The sequence below is a fragment of the Solanum tuberosum genome, unplaced genomic scaffold, assembly GCF_000226075.1.
Source record: "Solanum tuberosum cultivar DM 1-3 516 R44 unplaced genomic scaffold, SolTub_3.0 scf00429, whole genome shotgun sequence".
Lineage (NCBI taxonomy): Eukaryota > Viridiplantae > Streptophyta > Magnoliopsida > Solanales > Solanaceae > Solanum > Solanum tuberosum.
Window position 1 is genome coordinate 112488 of NW_006239358.1, and position 7295 is coordinate 119782.

Here is a 7295-nt window from a genome sequence, read left to right on the forward strand (position 1 = left end):
TATATTTAAACAAAGAGCAATTTTTATTTTTTAAGAAAATGGGACCTTAATTGCAATATCCGAATTATAGACAAGTAATTAGAATTTTAACGAAACTAAATTAGTTGTTTTTTATTTGAGTCATTTCGGTTTAGGGAAAAACTATTTTAGACTAATAAAAATAATTAAAAAAAAAAGTTTTGACTAAAGGCTATAAATGAAAATACAAGAGTTGATAAAATGAGATTTGTTAGAAATACAACAACACAGAGAAATAGTTCGTCTTTTGGGGAATTCAACTAAGTTAATTTACAATTATAGAGTTAAACAACAAACAATAAATAATCACAATTAAATAATTAAAGAGTAAGGGAGAAATTGAATTCGGGCCCCCTTTTGGGCCAATTTCGTTGGTATTTTTTTGGGGTTTTAACCAAACCCGTTTTTGGTATACAGCTGATGTATATCAGTGTATAAGAGCATACATATTTTCTCTTTTCATGTATCTCTTGCTTCCGAATGCCTATATTTCGCCCCAGCCTTGTATTTCCATACTTTTCGACCTGTATGAGTGTGTACCGATATATATCAATGTATACGGGCTGTATCCCAGCCTCTTTCTTGTTTTTTTTTTTTTTTCAGTTTTCTGAGACTTGTTCCCAATTTCCAGCCCCTGTGTTTTCGTTCTACTACCTTGGCTGACTCGATAAGGAATAAAATTGGGCCTTTGGCCCAACGAGAAGGTGCGAGGGTAGGAGATAGGAGTTCACGTTGAACTCCGAGTAAATTTCACATGTAAAAAAAAAAGCAAGGAAATGTAGATTAGTATTTAAAATAGTAAAGTGCATTTAAATGAAACTACACAACTTATGGTAAAATAAATTATTGCGATGATCTTTAATAAACATAATGGGACTATGATGAACTAGCAGGGAAGAATAACAAGGACTTATTAGATTCAATTAAGAGCATAACATATGAATATATTTAAGTTAGTCCAGGTAATAAACAAACATATGGCATGACTGAAATTCCCTTCACATAAGCAAAAATTGGACAATAAAAACAAAGCAAAATGGCAAACAATATTGCTGTATCACTTACCTACATTAATTAGGCATCAAGACACATTTAATTTCCTTTAAGAAAGAAAAAGAAAGTGTCTTGAGATCATAAAACCCAACTGCTATATTCCTAACAATTCTAAAATGACAACTAGACTTTTTAGCTAACTAATAAGTCACATAAATACTAAGGGAGAAGATGGGATTCTAATAAGGAAAGTAGCAAACGACGAGTTTTATGAATAACGGAATTGAAAACCCAAAGGCATGAACAAACTTCGAACAACCTACAGATTTGAACTTAAACAAACTCTTTTTACTCTAAACAAACACATTGAAACCAATGTCACAACTGAACTCAAACAAACATTATTACGATAAGGTGTCCCAAAAGTTGAGCACTTTAATAGGAAGGGTCAATAATTTGCAAGACGAGTAACAAAACCGGATTGAATCCTTTCTATTACAGTGATTTATGATGCAAATTAGTGATAGCCGACGATTTTATAGAATCTATAGCATGTTCATAAAAGTAGCATTTCAAAAACCGGTTAAATTATTAATTCAAACGGCCTTATCACATAAGACTCGATGTTTATTTGGAAGTAAGTGAATAATAGGAATATGAGCTAAGTTAGAACACGATTATGGTGAGCTACAAGCATAATATCTGTAGCTAAGATACAAGAGAAACACGACCAACATTCAAATCGCCTAAGAACATAAATAATTCCTACGGGACGAAGTTAGCCATGGCGAGAAGCTACTGCAGCATATTAACACAGCAGAGAAGATAACCAAAATGTACCAACAAGTAGTGAGGAAACAGAATGATATCCGGCATGCTCGAAGTTGAAACCAAATGTATAGTATATTATTTCGAGCAAAAATTAAAAGAAGATTCAACTAGCTTTAAATATACCATCCAGCCAATGAACCTCACTACCAACTCATAATCCCAAAGGAATTTATCATTATGCTACCCTATGCTTATGGTTCAAAATTTCACAGAAGAAATGAAGCAGATGCAGGGGACCGAAGAGAAGAAACCAATTGTTATTCATAGCAGAGCATTTAGCAAACATTGAGTACATAATACATCCTATTAAGGCGGAAAAGTAAGAGGGGGGCGAAATTACCTCTCTTGGAGCAGCGATTGGGAGCAAATGAGTTGGAGAATAGCGACTTTCACCACAAAATCCAACTACGACTAGCAAACAAGGAATTTGGGCAGAACTAGAGCGACTACCTTTTGGAATTTAGAGTTAAAGGACTAAATGCGAAATTCTAAAGTATAAAACGACTATCTCCCGAAAATTCAAACTCAAACTCAAACTGTGTCCAAATCCAATTTCCAAAGAAAAACTCTTTGTAAGCTATTTTCGAATATGTAAAATCCCCGATCTTTTTCCCCTCCCTTCAACAGTGAAAGAACATAGGTATTTATAGGGGAGATTCGAATTGAAAAAAAAAGAGGGGGGAAAACAGGTTGAAAAGATGGATCCGAATCAAATTCGAAAAATCAAAATCTTGAAGAGATAAGAAATAAATTTGTCCATTGTACCAATTTTCAACGGAAAAGAGGGGAGAGGGGAAGTGGAGGACACAATTTGCTGCGGGATTTCCGGTCTGTGTGACTGTCGATGTTGACGTTTACTAGCCTTCTGGGTTTCGTCTGGAAGAAGAAAACGAGCATGGGCAGTGGGGTCGGGGTGCTGTTGGAATCGCTGATTTGCAGCGAGGAAGACGAAGTTGGGGCGGTGGGGTACTGTGTATATACGTATGGTATGATGTATTGTATTGTTGATGTTTGGAAGCTGTTGTGATGTTCATCTATTGGGTCTCTTTGTTGATGATAAAGAGTTGGGCCGGGTCGGAGCTAAGGGTGTGGGCTGGAGGGATTAGTTTAGGAAACGGAATTAGGCCCGTTTCTTGGCTGAAAATAGGATCAAAATATGGATAGATTTTGCAAATTAGGAAATAGTCACATGAATTGCAATTATGGCCTATGAAAATTGACAAGTTAGCCAAATTGAGTTTAATTTAGGAAATTTGACTAAAATTTAATTAGGATGAATTAATATTGATTAATTAACGAGCTTCTTAGTTTCAACGAAATAAAATAACTTACTAAACTATAAACTAATAACTCAAGAATATAAGTATTAATTAACTAAACCAATTAACCAACTAATTAAGTAAAACTAAAATCTTTTGAGACGATTTTCGAATATTCATAAAATATACTAATTATATATATAATTAGATAAAACATACATATTACCTAAAAATTATAAAAAGTGACAAAACTATTTAAAATAACTTGCGAACCATATTATTATATTTTTATTTTTTTTGAATTTTTATAAAACTAATTATTTTAAATCGTTTGAGATTGAAGAAGCTCGAAATGATCAATTTATATTGTGGAGGACCAAAATTGGGTGTCAACAATTATAATCTCGGAAGGGTTAGGAACTCGATACTCAAGACTTAGAACTTGAAGATACTACTCCTTTCAAAGATACTAAACTGATGGAGTTCATGCGGAAGTTATGGGCATGAACAACTTGACTCAAGGGTCAAAATATCAATAAGGAACTCAGGTATACAACTCTTCTCATTCTCTGAATTACTTTCTCAAAACTTAGTTCAAATCGATAGTTGATCTCAAGGATTCAAAATTGAACTCAAAGGCTTTCTTGAACTCTACTCTTAACTCTCTTTTGAATGTGAATTATGAATTCAAGAGTTATGGTTCATGAAAAATCTTGTAATGATAAAGTGGACTCATGAATACATTCTTCTCACTCATACTCACTTGCTCGAGTCTTGTAACAAGTTATAGAATTTGTAGAAGACTCATCAAAAGGACTAAAAGGGACTTTCTCAAAATGTTCGAAAGAACTCTCAAGACTTAACTTTTAACTCTACCTTGAATTTGAATTATGGATTCAAGGTTGAGACTTGTGATAGTAAAGGTCTCATGATGTTTAGGAATGATTGTTGATAGCTAAACATGAGAAAAGTCATGAAATCACCATCTTGAAACAAGTCCGCGATGCGGAGGTGGTTTAAAATAATACTCGCGAAATTAAATTTTGAGACAGAGGAGTCCGCGTCCTAACCACGACGCGGATCAACTTTTACCTAACCATATCGCACTCGACTTTCTCCTTCTTCGTTTTCCAGCCTCAATTCACCTAAATTCGAGTCTTTTTCTCAATCTCCCTTTAGATTTAGATACCCAGCACATGTACACTAGAATCTAACTCTAACCACTCTATAAATCGACACATTAACCTCAAGAACTCCTCAATCTCAACCCAATTCAAGAATGAAAGCAAATTCAAGATTACATAACAAGAACATCAAAGCTTCAACTTGAAGAACGAATTTAAAGCTGAAATTAACATGATTGGCATGTGGGTGAACAAACCCAACACTATGGAAGCTTATATACCTGAAAGAACATCTTCTTGAAGAACCTGAAGGAAAAATCTGGAAAGAAGAACCCTAGCCTTAGCTTTTCTTGATTTTCTTGGGCGTAGAATCTTTGGAGTGAATGAGAGGGTTTGATTTGAAACCTTGAAAGGGTTTTTAGGACTAAAATACCCTTAAAAAATTAATAAAACGAGCTGGGAGTCGTAATTATTTTTCACTAGGCAGTGAGGTCCGTATTGGCTTCGCGTCACGGAGCTATCGCGGAGCTGCTGCCAGGTTTGCGTGACGTTAGTAAATCCGTCATAACTTTTTACTCAGAGCTCAGAATTGAGCAAACTCGGTGGCGTTGGAAAGAGGACTGGATTTAATTTTCTATCTTGTAGCTCACCAAACTCATCCTGTACTAGGAGTTATGGTCGTTTGAAGTTGACCCAAACCTTAAGAAAAACTAGGAATGACTTGAATGTTTTTCTCTTAGGCTCTTCTGGGAACTCAAGGTGCAACATTTAGTGACCTTAATAGTCAAGAAATTTTAAATTCCTTGCAAAATTTCACTCACTATGAAGAACGGTTCAAGTCTTAGCTCAAAATTTTCTAGGGTGCTACACATAAAGTGAATTTTCTCTATAAGAAATTAATCCAAAAAAAGAGGGAAGAATGTTCAAGAACTCAGCAGCTCAGTGTAACTTGTTTAGCTGGATATGCCGTTGTATTTGTTGGTAGTATTATTTCATACCCCGCTGACAACATTGTTATTTCTCTTGACAACGAGAAGCCTAGTATCTTAATGCTGGCTTTGAAGAAATTTGGGTTTCTTTATTTGTTTACGAGAAGTTTTCCTATTAGGATAATGTTTGTTGGAACAATTATGACTTTGCAATGGTTGTTCTACGACTACATTAAAATATTAAATGGATTGCCAACCAGTGGAAATGTAATCAAATGATATAGCGGAATACAAAAAGGCTCAAAAATCACTCAAAATAAAAGTTGCTATTGATCAATACATGACATGTGCATTAGTTTATAGATATAATGAGCACACGAATACTCATGCACATAATTTAGCAAATAGAGTGAACTAGCGACCCTACTGTTTGTTTTTTGGAAATGTTTCATCATTTACCAACCTTTAAAAAAAATAATGATACGTAAATGCCAAAGTTTTACTACTTGTTATTTAAATATTTCACTGTAAACTTGAAGCAAATGTGTTCTCTATCACCTGTAATGAGGTTAGAACATGAACCTAAAGAAAAAGGACACTTTTACTACATCCTAAAAAAATGCATTTCGTCCTTTTAATTAAAAAAGAACGGATTTACTACATCGATTACTCAGCCATTCTTATATTTAATGCATCGATTACCCAGTCATTCTAAAGAAGAACAAATCTGGCAAAACAAGTAGTAAATTTTGTTATTAAAGATTAATTCACAAATATTAATGAGCAGAGATTTCGTATAAAGTAACTCACATCAGTGATTTTGTAGATAATTAGGGTAAACAGTAGATAGTTGTAACACCCCGTATCCTAAACAAACCAGATTGCAGATTTCAGAAGCTACAAGTGACACCGACGAGCACCACCTACGGACCGTAGGGTGACCCACGGTCCGTGTTGGTGGTCCGTGGATGGTCACCTGCAGCCCTCCCTAGAAGCAGCCCAGAAATCCAGCTAAGGGTCCACCCACGCCGGGACCTACGGACCGTAGGTCAGGCCACGGTCCGTGGGTCAACCCCAAACTTTCAGTCTCAGAACCCCCCAGGAAATCAACTAAGGGTCAACTTGTGCCAGGACCTATGAACCGTAGGTCAGACCACGGTTCATGGTCCAGGGCCGTAGGTCAGACCCCCAAGTTCCAGTCCCAGTTGCCGATCGACGGGTACCAGCACGGATAGGTGGTCGATCCACGGTCTGTCGGTCCCATCCATCAGTGACCCTGACTGTTTTTAAGTCAGGGGTCGTTTGGTCTTTTCCCTATATGTTGGACTCCTAAACTACGTCGCTTAAACCCTAAGTGTTGGTCAGTTTTAGCCTAGAAACATAACTAGAACTTACCTAAGTCAGATCGTTCATCAAAACTTAGAAAAATTAGAGCGTAAGAGAAGAAAGAGGTCAAGAACCCTAGTTCAAGAACACAACAAGGTTCCGTCAGTTCCAGCCCCAAAATCAAAAGATTTCTCCATGGAATTCGTCACCAGGTATGTGGGATTTCACTAGTGGGTTCCTTTCGCCCATTAGGTCCCTAGATTTCAGTCAGATTCTTGATTCTCTACATCATGTTTAAACCTAGGAATTTCTTGAATGTTAGAAATTGTTAAGTTTTAGCTGTTAGAATGATCCAAGTCAAATTATCATGAATTCAGTATCTTTTGGTGTAGATTCTTTGATAATTCAGAACCCTAGCTATGTAGTTCTTTTAGTTCATTAATTACACATGCTAGGTCAGATATTTCAGATATGTACATGCATGCCTCAATTTTTGAATGTCCATTATCAGTATATTAATGTTGCATTCTCAGTTTGCATGCCAGTATTTTGAGTTATCCAGTATTACAACATTTCAGTCATAGAATGTTAATTACTTAATCAATTGGGAGAAGCTTAATACCGAGTGGACTAGGGTCAGTCACCCTCAAGTCCCAGAACTACGTGTCCCGTAAGTTGTAAGTCCTATCTGTGGGCATCATTTTAGTGATCACGCCAACATGCCTCTATACCTCTGGCAGGGTATATTGGGTCCTCTCGATGGGGCGTATACATCGGACTCCACATTTAGCTCATGTGGTTTTATGTCGGTTATT